Source organism: Schistocerca cancellata, unplaced genomic scaffold, assembly GCF_023864275.1.
Source record: "Schistocerca cancellata isolate TAMUIC-IGC-003103 unplaced genomic scaffold, iqSchCanc2.1 HiC_scaffold_638, whole genome shotgun sequence".
NCBI classification, from domain to species: Eukaryota; Metazoa; Arthropoda; class Insecta; order Orthoptera; family Acrididae; genus Schistocerca; species Schistocerca cancellata.
In genome coordinates this window covers 115,973-130,725 of record NW_026046649.1, presented here as the reverse complement: position 1 = coordinate 130,725, position 14,753 = coordinate 115,973, and the positions used below count along the sequence as shown (strand labels likewise).

The window sequence follows — 14,753 nt, the reverse complement described above, 5'->3', positions numbered from 1 at the left end:
TTGACAGGAAACGAACTCGGTGCACTGATTACGGCAGGGCTACCAGCGCTACGAGACGAGCCATTACGGAAGCGTTAAAATCTTCGCACGAACAGGGATTCGAACCCTGGACCCTTAGGTTAAAAGCCTAATGCTCTACCGACTGAGCTATCCGGGTTCACGCTTGTTGTGCATGGAGCGACTGCAAGCAATGTGAATAACTGGAACGCGTGTGTAGGCGTACTACGGTAATTGCTGGCTTCTGGCGCAACTGGCGACTTCACCGACTTCCCACTGACGCTGGTAGCACCCCAACAGCGGACCAGTGCCTCTTCTCCCTTTATCCCGGTGCTGACAGTAATTGCATCCTGTGCCTGCTTCCCCCGATTACGTTCGGTTGAAGCTCCGGAAGGAGGGCGACAAACGAAGGTTGGAAGGCCAAAAGATGGAGGGTCGTGTGCGCAAAAACTTCCCTTCCGGTACCGGGAATCGAACCCGGGCCTCCTGGGTGAAAGCCAGGTATCCTAGCCACTAGACCACACCGGATTTGCTCGAGAAACGTGAGATTTACTCCCTCTCCTCTCGCATTTCGTGCTGAATCCGGACTCAGTGTTGTTCTCTGTTTGCGAGCATTTTTGCGCGTGCAGACTGGCATGGCGCACAGCTCGAAACTGTCTATTCATTGCTGTTTGCATCATATTTCACTCATAACAGGGGAGGAGAATGATCAAAGTTGTACCTTGCCATAATGGGAAGTAAACATTGTGACGCTGAGGCGTGGACTCCTTGTGGATAACAAACGACAATTAAGTTCGTTCACTAGCAATAGCAACGCCGTTAATTCAGCCGTGATGTACAGCAAATTAAATGCCCTGGGTGAGGATCGAACTCACGACCTTAAGATTATGAGACTTACGCGCTACCTACTGCGCTACCGAGGCTCGTTGCAACCATCATCCCAGGAATCTTGGTAAGTCTCACATATTAGAGATAGACAGTTTGCGCTTTCTCAGGAATCTGTTGTGTCGCTACGCGTGCTTTCCCGACTTGCTAGAGTAAACTGCTGCCGCAGCTTTTTTAACGACGGAAAGCAGCACTGCCTGAGGTTATAGTACATCGCCCTTGCGGCACCTGAACACAGCGGCCTGTAGGGCCAGGCCGACGCTGGAGTTCAGTAACAGCACGCGGCCGTCCAAGTAGGGTCTCTTGCGTGCTGCATGTTTGGTTCTTCTCACAGCGAATCCTGCTATACATTCCTGAGGCTGGCGCACCTCAAGCGAGCAATCGGCGCGGCAGCACTATAGCGAGAACAGCAAAACGATGCATCGGCCGGGAATCGAAGCCGGGCCGCCCGCGTGGTAGTCGAACAACCTACCACTTTTTTAGTTGTTGTTCTCATTTTGTTAGTTGCATTTGTTGGGGGCGGACGTCCGATGACGTCCGTGCTTCCCGAGCATATTCCCGAGCAGCTGTCTGCAGGGAAAGTGGGATTGCCACCCAGCGACGTCGGATACAACCGAAAAAAGTGCTACACACGCGGAGTCCCCCACTACACTGCCTCAAAGCGACCGCTCGTCACTATTGTGTGAGTAACGTTGCGGCCGCGGCGACGAGCCTTGCCCAAAGACGCAGCGTGCGTGGAGGCGCTGCCCGAATGCACCCTCCTACCTCGTAAAGCGCCTACAGCTACTATCACCGTGGGCCACTGCCGGCGGGCGGGAAGCCGACACAGCGCGGCGTTGCGAGCAGCGGCTGTGCGGTGGTGGTGTAATGGTGAGCATAGTTGCCTTCCGAGCAGTTGAGCCGCGTTCGATTCCTGGCCACCGCAACGGGCGCAAATCTATGCGTATGAGTATGTGAGCCACGTGCTGTTGAATTAACGTTTTCTTTCCGTCGTCGCTCCACGCAGGCCATCCTGTAGTATGTCCCGACTTGTCCCGACTTTGCTCGGCTGACGCGAAAGCTGACGCTTGGAATTCGCCCTTATCAAAAGGACAGGCGCTATAAACGACTGTGAGAGGTGAGGTGTAGCGAGGTACCAGAACGACAGGCAAACTGCGAAATTTTCTGCTCTCTCTTCTGAAACAAAAAATAAAAAAACCGACGCAGTCGGTAGGACTCGAACCTACGCTCCCAGAGGGAATCTGATTTCTAGTCAGACGCCTTAACCACTCGGCCACGACTGCTCGTAGCTAAAGCTTCCCTCGAATCGTGAAAAATGCAACCGGTCTGCGCAGAATGTTGACAGGAAACGAACTCGGTGCACTGATTACGGCAGGGCTACCAGCGCTACGAGACGAGCCATTACGGAAGCGTTAAAATCTTCGCACGAACAGGGATTCGAACCCTGGACCCTTAGGTTAAAAGCCTAATGCTCTACCGACTGAGCTATCCGGGTTCACGCTTGTTGTGCATGGAGCGACTGCAAGCAATGTGAATAACTGGAACGCGTGTGTAGGCGTACTACGGTAATTGCTGGCTTCTGGCGCAACTGGCGACTTCACCGACTTCCCACTGACGCTGGTAGCACCCCAACAGCGGACCAGTGCCTCTTCTCCCTTTATCCCGGTGCTGACAGTAATTGCATCCTGTGCCTGCTTCCCCCGATTACGTTCGGTTGAAGCTCCGGAAGGAGGGCGACAAACGAAGGTTGGAAGGCCAAAAGATGGAGGGTCGTGTGCGCAAAAACTTCCCTTCCGGTACCGGGAATCGAACCCGGGCCTCCTGGGTGAAAGCCAGGTATCCTAGCCACTAGACCACACCGGATTTGCTCGAGAAACGTGAGATTTACTCCCTCTCCTCTCGCATTTCGTGCTGAATCCGGACTCAGTGTTGTTCTCTGTTTGCGAGCATTTTTGCGCGTGCAGACTGGCATGGCGCACAGCTCGAAACTGTCTATTCATTGCTGTTTGCATCATATTTCACTCATAACAGGGGAGGAGAATGATCAAAGTTGTACCTTGCCATAATGGGAAGTAAACATTGTGACGCTGAGGCGTGGACTCCTTGTGGATAACAAACGACAATTAAGTTCGTTCACTAGCAATAGCAACGCCGTTAATTCAGCCGTGATGTACAGCAAATTAAATGCCCCGGGTGAGGATCGAACTCACGACCTTAAGATTATGAGACTTACGCGCTACCTACTGCGCTACCGAGGCTCGTTGCAACCATCATCCCAGGAATCTTGGTAAGTCTCACATATTAGAGATAGACAGTTTGCGCTTTCTCAGGAATCTGTTGTGTCGCTACGCGTGCTTTCCCGACTTGCTAGAGTAAACTGCTGCCGCAGCTTTTTTAACGACGGAAAGCAGCACTGCCTGAGGTTATAGTACATCGCCCTTGCGGCACCTGAACACAGCGGCCTGTAGGGCCAGGCCGACGCTGGAGTTCAGTAACAGCACGCGGCCGTCCAAGTAGGGTCTCTTGCGTGCTGCATGTTTGGTTCTTCTCACAGCGAATCCTGCTATACATTCCTGAGGCTGGCGCACCTCAAGCGAGCAATCGGCGCGGCAGCACTATAGCGAGAACAGCAAAACGATGCATCGGCCGGGAATCGAAGCCGGGCCGCCCGCGTGGTAGTCGAACAACCTACCACTTTTTTAGTTGTTGTTCTCATTTTGTTAGTTGCATTTGTTGGGGGCGGACGTCCGATGACGTCCGTGCTTCCCGAGCATATTCCCGAGCAGCTGTCTGCAGGGAAAGTGGGATTGCCACCCAGCGACGTCGGATACAACCGAAAAAAGTGCTACACACGCGGAGTCCCCCACTACACTGCCTCAAAGCGACCGCTCGTCACTATTGTGTGAGTAACGTTGCGGCCGCGGCGACGAGCCTTGCCCAAAGACGCAGCGTGCGTGGAGGCGCTGCCCGAATGCACCCTCCTACCTCGTAAAGCGCCTACAGCTACTATCACCGTGGGCCACTGCCGGCGGGCGGGAAGCCGACACAGCGCGGCGTTGCGAGCAGCGGCTGTGCGGTGGTAGTGTAATGGTGAGCATAGTTGCCTTCCGAGCAGTTGAGCCGCGTTCGATTCCCGGCCACCGCAACGGGCGCAAATCTATGCGTATGAGTATGTGAGCCACGTGCTGTTGAATTAACGTTTTCTTTCCGTCGTCGCTCCACGCAGGCCATCCTGTAGTATGTCCCGACTTGTCCCGACTTTGCTCGGCTGACGCGAAAGCTGACGCTTGGAATTCGCCCTTATCAAAAGGACAGGCGCTATAAACGACTGTGAGAGGTGAGGTGTAGCGAGGTACCAGAACGACAGGCAAACTGCGAAATTTTCTGCTCTCTCTTCTGAAACAAAAAATAAAAAAACCGACGCAGTCGGTAGGACTCGAACCTACGCTCCCAGAGGGAATCTGATTTCTAGTCAGACGCCTTAACCACTCGGCCACGACTGCTCGTAGCTAAAGCTTCCCTCGAATCGTGAAAAATGCAACCGGTCTGCGCAGAATGTTGACAGGAAACGAACTCGGTGCACTGATTACGGCAGGGCTACCAGCGCTACGAGACGAGCCATTACGGAAGCGTTAAAATCTTCGCACGAACAGGGATTCGAACCCTGGACCCTTAGGTTAAAAGCCTAATGCTCTACCGACTGAGCTATCTTTTTTTTTTTTTATTTTTTTTTTTTTTTTTTATTGATGTATTTATTTATTTATTTATTTATATATATTGGAAAAGCATCAATATGGGACTGGAGCCAGATCATTTGGTTGATACATAAACGGGTGAAGGTTTCAGAGCTCGAACAGCTATCCAATTCCTGTTCTAGTGAATGCAATATGAAGCATATTACCGTACTTGCGACGGTGATCCGCATAGTTTCTAATTTTAGTATATTCCGTTTCCATGTGTAACTGAAACTCGCTGTAATCTTCGCCCGTCAGCCGATTGAAGACATGACTTGTATATTGGCCCAACAGCCACATGACAGCATTATTTTTAGTTGGTGGAAAATATTTGACGTCTGGTCTGTGCAGTAAGTTCGTGTCGATGTTATTTTCAGAAGTCCGAGTTATAAGGGCGACTTTTTGACGAACCCATTGCCAATTGCGCATGCGGTGACTGCAAGTATATCTGTGGGGAACAGTATCCACTTGGTGACAATCTGGACAATGGGCTGTGTCGCTTAGCCCAATCGCATGCAGGCGCTCATTTGTGCTGATAATGTTGTTAACCGTTTTATACCATGTCGACCTGACCAAAGACGGAAGTACACTGCTGCTGATGTTCGCCCACAGAACATCCCAATTGACTCCAGTGTGCTTTTGTTCAATTTTGTTCTTGCCCTCATATTGTTTCCTGTGCTCCAGAATGTCCTTGGCAGTTAAAGGTCGATGTTGGAGAAGGACCTCGCTCAAGTAGCTCTTTTCCAGATAATATGTGCGGATGTGGGAGAGCTGGTAGTCGATCGTCTGCACATTGATGGGCGGTTCTACGCTTTTCGGCGCGACTGCCTCAAACAACCTTGCCGTAAGGGTGTCAGAGTAGTTTTGGATTAATGATGTCATCCGTTTAATGTACAAAGCCATTGCTTTGGCGTTCAGATCGGTCAGACCCAGACCGCCATGCAGAGGGTCGAGGGTCACAGTCTTCACGTCAACTCGAAATATTTCCCCCCGCCACAGAAAATTGGTCAACTGGCTCATTATCTGTTTGGCTATGACTGTGGGGATTGGAAAGACCTGTGCCACATAATATGCTCGCGACAGGATACATGTATTTATAAATTTAACCCTCTGAATTTGGTCCATACTGCGATAAACGTTATCTATTAAAGCACCCTTGACTTTGAACAAGACATCCCGCCAATTTGCCGTTATCATCCTTTGTGGAGGGACCGTCAGTATCGTCCCAAGAGATTTGTGTTCCGTAACATGGGTAGCCCATTCTAGGCCGACATCGTCAAGTCCCCTTATACGTAGAAATTTGCTTTTAGTTTCGTTCATTTTTGCGCCAGAAGCGGAACAATATCGCCTGAGGTCTGCCTCCAGTACAATCACATCATCCCTGTTCCTCACGACGATGCCGACATCATCAGCATATGCCCCAACTGCAGTTTTCTTCCCGGCGATCGTTATGCCCGTCATGTGCTCATGTACCAGCCGCAGCAATGGTTCTAGGGAGATGACAAAGAGCAACATGGAAAGGGGGCTTCCTTGGGGGACACCCCTTGCGATGGTAATTGGTCTTGTGAGCTGGCAGTTAACGGAGATCGTGGCAGTCAGACCAGTTATCATATTGCGCACGACAGCGATGGAGTCATGCCCGAAGCCCATCTTCCGCATTGTTTCGAAGAGGTATTTATGGCTGACATTATCAAATGCTTTATAAAAATCGAGAAAAAGGAGGCCGCAATTAATGGTGCTGGCAGACGACAGAGCGACGATATCTCTATATTGTGCTGTAGTCTGAAATATTGATCGCCTATAAGCACAAGTTTGCTGTTGCCCAATTATGTTTGCGGTCAACGGCATCATTCGATTGTTTAAAGCTCTCGCAATAATCTTATAATCTGAGTTAAGAAGAGAAATCGGCCGGAAGTTGTTAATCTTTTTACATCCCTTATTTTTAGGAATCAACACGATTTTACATTCTTTAAGTTCTGATGGTACAAACTTTCCCCGCAGTACGTCGTTAACGGCTTGTGTCAACTTATCACCTATGATACTCCAATATCGTTGATAGAATTCGACCGGAAGGCCATCAGGGCCCGGCGATTTACTTTTAGGGGAGCCGCGAATTATTTCAAGGACTTCATCTGGACTAAAAGCTGAAAATAAGCTGGCGTTGTCGTCGGCAGTAATTGTGGAGGTTGTAAACGCAAATAAGTCATCCAAATCGTCCTCTTGCGTTGCTTCTGCCTCATACAGGGCACTGTAATACCTGTGGATTTCTCTGATGATCTCGTTTTGCACAGTGAGGACAGTACCGTTTTCTAATTTAAGTTCGTCCATGAATATCCGTCGTCGGTTCTTGCGATGTTTAATCAGATGATATAACGCAGCCGTTTCGTCCTCGCTAACGGATCTGGCTTTTGACTTAAGTTTAAGACCCTCCAGTTGTTTTCTCTTTAAGCTTAATAATGTCGCTTTAATTTTCTTGATGTCGGACAGGCGCCTGTCTGAGCCATCTGCCTGATCATACAAATCCCTTAAGACCATGTAGTAAAATTCCATTGTACGGCGAACTGCCCGAGATCTCTCTATACTATAAGATATAATTACTTTCCGTAATTTGGGCTTCGCCTTGCGGGTCCACCACTCCAAAACACTCGGAAAGTTGTGTACAGAGCGCAAGCAAAATTCCCAAGCTGTCTTTAATTCGACCTCGAGCTCGTCGTCTGGTAAAAGGCCGACATTCATGCTCCACTGATTCCTAAACCAGTGAGTTGGTTGCCGGTCTAAGTTTATGCAGGCGCTCACACTACAGTGATCAGAGAAGCTGACTGGAGTGATTTCCACTTGTAACAAATTCCGCACTATGTGACTTGACATATAGATTCTATCAATCCTGCTACTGGAATTATGTGAAATGTGCGTGTATTTCACAAGCGTGGGATACTTAACTTCCCACGCGTCCCTCAGTTTCATTTGAGAAACAAGAAAGTTTAATTCAGGGGAATAATTAAAATTGGGGGATTGATCTTTATGGTGCAATACACAATTAAAATCGCCGGCAATGATCAAGTTTGGCGAGTCTCTCCGCAGTAAGTAAATGATATCCTCCTTAAAAAACTTCGATCTGTCAGCGCGCCGTGTACTTCCAGATGGTGCATACAGATTGATTACACTGACGCCCATGATATTCACGCCTATGCCCCGTCCAGAGTCTAACTTTTCGACATCGGTTATAGGTATTCCTTCCCTAACTAAAATCGCTGTGCCAGCACTGAATTCAGGAGCGAAATTGATTATTGCAACATAGCCGGGAATGTTAATTTGCCATGTTGCAACCTCTTGTAAAAGGGCAATATCTGTACCAGAGTCAAACAAAAATTGTTTTAATAAAGCAAGTTTTAACTCTGACGTAATCCTATTGATATTAAGGGAGGTGATAGTATAGGCCTGTAGCATATAGGTAATGAGATGTAAAAGTATAATAAAACGATGGCATCGAGCTCAAGAGTGCCGGCTGCGGAATTAACAAAGGTATAATGTAAGCAGCCATGAGAGGATTAGTGGATCAAGAAGCGAAATAAAAAACGATAACAAGTGATACACTACGAATCATAAGCCGATTGTAGCAAAAACGACACAGTGAATGCTGTGAACCATAACCGGAGAAAAGGACAGAAAAAACACAAAGAAGCTTTGCAACCGTAGGCGACAGCATGGAACAAGCCTTGTACCAACGAAATTACTACTGTGGAGGATGGGCTTCGCCGAGTTCTTTGCTGTTGTCATCACCGGATCGTTCCCTCACAATTTCATAACTAACATTTCGGGGTACTACATCCGCTTGCGAGGAAGTGGAAGTTCCCTTGTTGCGAGGAGCGGAGAGATTTGGCTGTGGATTGAGCCTTCGTCGTGGGGCGTTTTGAGGTCCCGAAGTTTTTGTGGATTCTTTGAGACGCGGTCGTGTCGTTGTCGCAGCACTGCCGCCGGCAGCTGGCAGGTTGGTAAACACTTGCACCTGTTTACTTCCGCCCGAAACTTGTTGTCGGGCGTCAGCTGTAGCGCGTTGTTGACACAACACTTCCTCACTGTGTGCGCGTTGTAGCGGTTGTTGTCCTTCGGGCACGGCACTCAAAATTGGAGGTTCCTGTTCATGACCCGGCGTCTCAGAATTCGGCATCCCCTCAAGTCCATCCGCACTAGCTTCAAAATCGACCCGCATAACATCATCTGGTACTAAATCCTCCGCGGTTGATGGTTTTGGTTTCCCGGCCGCAGGAGTCGCGGGAGATACTTCCTCATCTGACTGCTCATCACTACGTTCCAGCGGCCTTTTCTTTTGCTGAGATTCACTTTCAAGACAAACTGGCGCAGCAGTTTGCCGTCCTACGAGTGGTGGAAACGCATCAGCAGTTATGGGCGGGGTCTCGGAGGTAGTTGCCTGGGGAGCATCAACATCAGGGTCTGCAGAAGAACCAGAAGTATCTACTGCCATTACCTCGTTAAGTGTTAATCTACGCCGCGGCTGGAGATTATTTTTTAAGACAAAAACTCGGCGGGGGCAATCCTGGCGAAGATGGCCTATTTCATTGCAGATATGGCAGGTGGGGGCTTGACCAGAATATATAATGTGAGCCTTATAACCGTCAACCGTGATGTGAGAAGGAATGTTCATTTTTACTTCCATGTCCACAGATCTAATCCCATTGAAACATTGTAATTTGTAGCGAGACGACCACTTTTCGTTGACAATTTCTTTAACCTCACCAAACTTAGATAGTGCATCTTTAATTTTAGCATTGTCAATCTCTATGGGCAAGTTAAGTACTCTAACTGTCTGAATCGATGTATCGGCACGTGTTACAGTAACCATACTAGTGGTGCCGTCGCGATGAACAAAAGGGACTTGTTTGCCGATTTTTTCAATAAGTCGATCAACTGCTACTGGACTGAGAAACTTGACAAACACGCAATAACGATCAGAATCTAGCTGGGTGGTGTGCACAGAATCAGAAGTGATGCCTATTACCTCGGTTAGCCAGTCGTGAATCTCGAGGGCGGTCGGTTGAACTCGGCGGGTATCCTTGTCAAAGCCAAAAACCAGGGTGTTTTTCCGGATGGTGGTAGACATGGCGCTGCAGCTGTATGGAATCCGGTCAAGTCCGAATCCCGTACAAGATCGGCAAGTTGCTGACGAAAAGGACGACCACAAAAAAAAAAAAAAAAAAATACAATGCACGTGAATCACTCGGAACACAGAAACACACAACGGCAAACAGTAAACACTGGCAACGACACCGGCGACGCGGAGCAACCAGCTAGCACGTCCGACCGCGGCGACAGCGAAAGCCGGAATTACGACTGCAAGCAATGTGAATAACTGGAACGCGTGTGTAGGCGTACTACGGTAATTGCTGGCTTCTGGCGCAACTGGCGACTTCACCGACTTCCCACTGACGCTGGTAGCACCCCAACAGCGGACCAGTGCCTCTTCTCCCTTTATCCCGGTGCTGACAGTAATTGCATCCTGTGCCTGCTTCCCCCGATTACGTTCGGTTGAAGCTCCGGAAGGAGGGCGACAAACGAAGGTTGGAAGGCCAAAAGATGGAGGGTCGTGTGCGCAAAAACTTCCCTTCCGGTACCGGGAATCGAACCCGGGCCTCCTGGGTGAAAGCCAGGTATCCTAGCCACTAGACCACACCGGATTTGCTCGAGAAACGTGAGATTTACTCCCTCTCCTCTCGCATTTCGTGCTGAATCCGGACTCAGTGTTGTTCTCTGTTTGCGAGCATTTTTGCGCGTGCAGACTGGCATGGCGCACAGCTCGAAACTGTCTATTCATTGCTGTTTGCATCATATTTCACTCATAACAGGGGAGGAGAATGATCAAAGTTGTACCTTGCCATAATGGGAAGTAAACATTGTGACGCTGAGGCGTGGACTCCTTGTGGATAACAAACGACAATTAAGTTCGTTCACTAGCAATAGCAACGCCGTTAATTCAGCCGTGATGTACAGCAAATTAAATGCCCCGGGTGAGGATCGAACTCACGACCTTAAGATTATGAGACTTACGCGCTACCTACTGCGCTACCGAGGCTCGTTGCAACCATCATCCCAGGAATCTTGGTAAGTCTCACATATTAGAGATAGACAGTTTGCGCTTTCTCAGGAATCTGTTGTGTCGCTACGCGTGCTTTCCCGACTTGCTAGAGTAAACTGCTGCCGCAGCTTTTTTAACGACGGAAAGCAGCACTGCCTGAGGTTATAGTACATCGCCCTTGCGGCACCTGAACACAGCGGCCTGTAGGGCCAGGCCGACGCTGGAGTTCAGTAACAGCACGCGGCCGTCCAAGTAGGGTCTCTTGCGTGCTGCATGTTTGGTTCTTCTCACAGCGAATCCTGCTATACATTCCTGAGGCTGGCGCACCTCAAGCGAGCAATCGGCGCGGCAGCACTATAGCGAGAACAGCAAAACGATGCATCGGCCGGGAATCGAAGCCGGGCCGCCCGCGTGGTAGTCGAACAACCTACCACTTTTTTAGTTGTTGTTCTCATTTTGTTAGTTGCATTTGTTGGGGGCGGACGTCCGATGACGTCCGTGCTTCCCGAGCATATTCCCGAGCAGCTGTCTGCAGGGAAAGTGGGATTGCCACCCAGCGACGTCGGATACAACCGAAAAAAGTGCTACACACGCGGAGTCCCCCACTACACTGCCTCAAAGCGACCGCTCGTCACTATTGTGTGAGTAACGTTGCGGCCGCGGCGACGAGCCTTGCCCAAAGACGCAGCGTGCGTGGAGGCGCTGCCCGAATGCACCCTCCTACCTCGTAAAGCGCCTACAGCTACTATCACCGTGGGCCACTGCCGGCGGGCGGGAAGCCGACACAGCGCGGCGTTGCGAGCAGCGGCTGTGCGGTGGTAGTGTAATGGTGAGCATAGTTGCCTTCCGAGCAGTTGAGCCGCGTTCGATTCCCGGCCACCGCAACGGGCGCAAATCTATGCGTATGAGTATGTGAGCCACGTGCTGTTGAATTAACGTTTTCTTTCCGTCGTCGCTCCACGCAGGCCATCCTGTAGTATGTCCCGACTTGTCCCGACTTTGCTCGGCTGACGCGAAAGCTGACGCTTGGAATTCGCCCTTATCAAAAGGACAGGCGCTATAAACGACTGTGAGAGGTGAGGTGTAGCGAGGTACCAGAACGACAGGCAAACTGCGAAATTTTCTGCTCTCTCTTCTGAAACAAAAAATAAAAAAACCGACGCAGTCGGTAGGACTCGAACCTACGCTCCCAGAGGGAATCTGATTTCTAGTCAGACGCCTTAACCACTCGGCCACGACTGCTCGTAGCTAAAGCTTCCCTCGAATCGTGAAAAATGCAACCGGTCTGCGCAGAATGTTGACAGGAAACGAACTCGGTGCACTGATTACGGCAGGGCTACCAGCGCTACGAGACGAGCCATTACGGAAGCGTTAAAATCTTCGCACGAACAGGGATTCGAACCCTGGACCCTTAGGTTAAAAGCCTAATGCTCTACCGACTGAGCTATCCGGGCTCACGCTTGTTGTGCATGGAGCGACTGCAAGCAATGTGAATAACTGGAACGCGTGTGTAGGCGTACTACGGTAATTGCTGGCTTCTGGCGCAACTGGCGACTTCACCGACTTCCCACTGACGCTGGTAGCACCCCAACAGCGGACCAGTGCCTCTTCTCCCTTTATCCCGGTGCTGACAGTAATTGCATCCTGTGCCTGCTTCCCCCAATTACGTTCGGTTGAAGCTCCGGAAGGAGGGCGACAAACGAAGGTTGGAAGGCCAAAAGATGGAGGGTCGTGTGCGCAAAAACTTCCCTTCCGGTACCGAGAATCGAACCCGGGCCTCCTGGGTGAAAGCCAGGTATCCTAGCCACTAGACCACACCGGATTTGCTCGAGAAACGTGAGATTTACTCCCTCTCCTCTCGCATTTCGTGCTGAATCCGGACTCAGTGTTGTTCTCTGTTTGCGAGCATTTTTGCGCGTGCAGACTGGCATGGCGCACAGCTCGAAACTGTCTATTCATTGCTGTTTGCATCATATTTCACTCATAACAGGGGAGGAGAATGATCAAAGTTGTACCTTGCCATAATGGGAAGTAAACATTGTGACGCTGAGGCGTGGACTCCTTGTGGATAACAAACGACAATTAAGTTCGTTCACTAGCAATAGCAACGCCGTTAATTCAGCCGTGATGTACAGCAAATTAAATGCCCCGGGTGAGGATCGAACTCACGACCTTAAGATTATGAGACTTACGCGCTACCTACTGCGCTACCGAGGCTCGTTGCAACCATCATCCCAGGAATCTTGGTAAGTCTCACATATTAGAGATAGACAGTTTGCGCTTTCTCAGGAATCTGTTGTGTCGCTACGCGTGCTTTCCCGACTTGCTAGAGTAAACTGCTGCCGCAGCTTTTTTAACGACGGAAAGCAGCACTGCCTGAGGTTATAGTACATCGCCCTTGCGGCACCTGAACACAGCGGCCTGTAGGGCCAGGCCGACGCTGGAGTTCAGTAACAGCACGCGGCCGTCCAAGTAGGGTCTCTTGCGTGCTGCATGTTTGGTTCTTCTCACAGCGAATCCTGCTATACATTCCTGAGGCTGGCGCACCTCAAGCGAGCAATCGGCGCGGCAGCACTATAGCGAGAACAGCAAAACGATGCATCGGCCGGGAATCGAAGCCGGGCCGCCCGCGTGGTAGTCGAACAACCTACCACTTTTTTAGTTGTTGTTCTCATTTTGTTAGTTGCATTTGTTGGGGGCGGACGTCCGATGACGTCCGTGCTTCCCGAGCATATTCCCGAGCAGCTGTCTGCAGGGAAAGTGGGATTGCCACCCAGCGACGTCGGATACAACCGAAAAAAGTGCTACACACGCGGAGTCCCCCACTACACTGCCTCAAAGCGACCGCTCGTCACTATTGTGTGAGTAACGTTGCGGCCGCGGCGACGAGCCTTGCCCAAAGACGCAGCGTGCGTGGAGGCGCTGCCCGAATGCACCCTCCTACCTCGTAAAGCGCCTACAGCTACTATCACCGTGGGCCACTGCCGGCGGGCGGGAAGCCGACACAGCGCGGCGTTGCGAGCAGCGGCTGTGCGGTGGTAGTGTAATGGTGAGCATAGTTGCCTTCCGAGCAGTTGAGCCGCGTTCGATTCCCGGCCACCGCAACGGGCGCAAATCTATGCGTATGAGTATGTGAGCCACGTGCTGTTGAATTAACGTTTTCTTTCCGTCGTCGCTCCACGCAGGCCATCCTGTAGTATGTCCCGACTTGTCCCGACTTTGCTCGGCTGACGCGAAAGCTGACGCTTGGAATTCGCCCTTATCAAAAGGACAGGCGCTATAAACGACTGTGAGAGGTGAGGTGTAGCGAGGTACCAGAACGACAGGCAAACTGCGAAATTTTCTGCTCTCTCTTCTGAAACAAAAAATAAAAAAACCGACGCAGTCGGTAGGACTCGAACCTACGCTCCCAGAGGGAATCTGATTTCTAGTCAGACGCCTTAACCACTCGGCCACGACTGCTCGTAGCTAAAGCTTCCCTCGAATCGTGAAAAATGCAACCGGTCTGCGCAGAATGTTGACAGGAAACGAACTCGGTGCACTGATTACGGCAGGGCTACCAGCGCTACGAGACGAGCCATTACGGAAGCGTTAAAATCTTCGCACGAACAGGGATTCGAACCCTGGACCCTTAGGTTAAAAGCCTAATGCTCTACCGACTGAGCTATCCGGGCTCACGCTTGTTGTGCATGGAGCGACTGCAAGCAATGTGAATAACTGGAACGCGTGTGTAGGCGTACTACGGTAATTGCTGGCTTCTGGCGCAACTGGCGACTTCACCGACTTCCCACTGACGCTGGTAGCACCCCAACAGCGGACCAGTGCCTCTTCTCCCTTTATCCCGGTGCTGACAGTAATTGCATCCTGTGCCTGCTTCCCCCAATTACGTTCGGTTGAAGCTCCGGAAGGAGGGCGACAAACGAAGGTTGGAAGGCCAAAAGATGGAGGGTCGTGTGCGCAAAAACTTCCCTTCCGGTACCGGGAATCGAACCCGGGCCTCCTGGGTGAAAGCCAGGTATCCTAGCCACTAGACCACACCGGATTTG

The 14,753-nt window shown here is 50.6% G+C and overlaps 20 non-coding genes across 20 annotated transcripts; 3 read left to right on the top strand and 17 right to left on the bottom strand.

The window, feature by feature from the left end:
• Positions 1–84: 84 nt before the first annotated feature.
• Trnak-uuu (transfer RNA lysine (anticodon UUU)) lies at positions 85–163 on the bottom strand. The gene has a single exon. It is a non-coding gene; the product is annotated as a tRNA-Lys (tRNA).
• Positions 164–453: 290 nt separating this feature from the next.
• Positions 454–525, bottom strand: Trnae-uuc (transfer RNA glutamic acid (anticodon UUC)). The gene has a single exon. It is a non-coding gene; the product is annotated as a tRNA-Glu (tRNA).
• A 322-nt stretch (positions 526–847) lies between these two features.
• Trnam-cau (transfer RNA methionine (anticodon CAU)) lies at positions 848–920 on the bottom strand. The gene has a single exon. It is a non-coding gene; the product is annotated as a tRNA-Met (tRNA).
• A 1,163-nt stretch (positions 921–2,083) lies between these two features.
• Positions 2,084–2,165, bottom strand: Trnas-aga (transfer RNA serine (anticodon AGA)). The gene has a single exon. It is a non-coding gene; the product is annotated as a tRNA-Ser (tRNA).
• Positions 2,166–2,304: 139 nt separating this feature from the next.
• Positions 2,305–2,383, bottom strand: Trnak-uuu (transfer RNA lysine (anticodon UUU)). Its single transcript has one exon. It is a non-coding gene; the product is annotated as a tRNA-Lys (tRNA).
• Positions 2,384–2,673: 290 nt separating this feature from the next.
• Trnae-uuc (transfer RNA glutamic acid (anticodon UUC)) lies at positions 2,674–2,745 on the bottom strand. Its single transcript has one exon. It is a non-coding gene; the product is annotated as a tRNA-Glu (tRNA).
• A 322-nt stretch (positions 2,746–3,067) lies between these two features.
• Positions 3,068–3,140, bottom strand: Trnam-cau (transfer RNA methionine (anticodon CAU)). Its single transcript has one exon. It is a non-coding gene; the product is annotated as a tRNA-Met (tRNA).
• An 815-nt stretch (positions 3,141–3,955) lies between these two features.
• Positions 3,956–4,027, top strand: Trnag-ucc (transfer RNA glycine (anticodon UCC)). The gene has a single exon. It is a non-coding gene; the product is annotated as a tRNA-Gly (tRNA).
• Positions 4,028–4,303: 276 nt separating this feature from the next.
• On the bottom strand, positions 4,304–4,385 carry Trnas-aga (transfer RNA serine (anticodon AGA)). Its single transcript has one exon. It is a non-coding gene; the product is annotated as a tRNA-Ser (tRNA).
• Positions 4,386–10,237: 5,852 nt separating this feature from the next.
• Trnae-uuc (transfer RNA glutamic acid (anticodon UUC)) lies at positions 10,238–10,309 on the bottom strand. The gene has a single exon. It is a non-coding gene; the product is annotated as a tRNA-Glu (tRNA).
• Positions 10,310–10,631: 322 nt separating this feature from the next.
• Trnam-cau (transfer RNA methionine (anticodon CAU)) lies at positions 10,632–10,704 on the bottom strand. Its single transcript has one exon. It is a non-coding gene; the product is annotated as a tRNA-Met (tRNA).
• An 815-nt stretch (positions 10,705–11,519) lies between these two features.
• Positions 11,520–11,591, top strand: Trnag-ucc (transfer RNA glycine (anticodon UCC)). Its single transcript has one exon. It is a non-coding gene; the product is annotated as a tRNA-Gly (tRNA).
• A 276-nt stretch (positions 11,592–11,867) lies between these two features.
• Trnas-aga (transfer RNA serine (anticodon AGA)) lies at positions 11,868–11,949 on the bottom strand. The gene has a single exon. It is a non-coding gene; the product is annotated as a tRNA-Ser (tRNA).
• A 139-nt stretch (positions 11,950–12,088) lies between these two features.
• On the bottom strand, positions 12,089–12,161 carry Trnak-uuu (transfer RNA lysine (anticodon UUU)). Its single transcript has one exon. It is a non-coding gene; the product is annotated as a tRNA-Lys (tRNA).
• Positions 12,162–12,457: 296 nt separating this feature from the next.
• Trnae-uuc (transfer RNA glutamic acid (anticodon UUC)) lies at positions 12,458–12,529 on the bottom strand. The gene has a single exon. It is a non-coding gene; the product is annotated as a tRNA-Glu (tRNA).
• Positions 12,530–12,851: 322 nt separating this feature from the next.
• On the bottom strand, positions 12,852–12,924 carry Trnam-cau (transfer RNA methionine (anticodon CAU)). Its single transcript has one exon. It is a non-coding gene; the product is annotated as a tRNA-Met (tRNA).
• Positions 12,925–13,739: 815 nt separating this feature from the next.
• Positions 13,740–13,811, top strand: Trnag-ucc (transfer RNA glycine (anticodon UCC)). Its single transcript has one exon. It is a non-coding gene; the product is annotated as a tRNA-Gly (tRNA).
• A 276-nt stretch (positions 13,812–14,087) lies between these two features.
• Trnas-aga (transfer RNA serine (anticodon AGA)) lies at positions 14,088–14,169 on the bottom strand. The gene has a single exon. It is a non-coding gene; the product is annotated as a tRNA-Ser (tRNA).
• Positions 14,170–14,308: 139 nt separating this feature from the next.
• Trnak-uuu (transfer RNA lysine (anticodon UUU)) lies at positions 14,309–14,381 on the bottom strand. The gene has a single exon. It is a non-coding gene; the product is annotated as a tRNA-Lys (tRNA).
• A 296-nt stretch (positions 14,382–14,677) lies between these two features.
• Trnae-uuc (transfer RNA glutamic acid (anticodon UUC)) lies at positions 14,678–14,749 on the bottom strand. Its single transcript has one exon. It is a non-coding gene; the product is annotated as a tRNA-Glu (tRNA).
• Between the last annotated feature and the right edge of the window lie 4 nt (positions 14,750–14,753).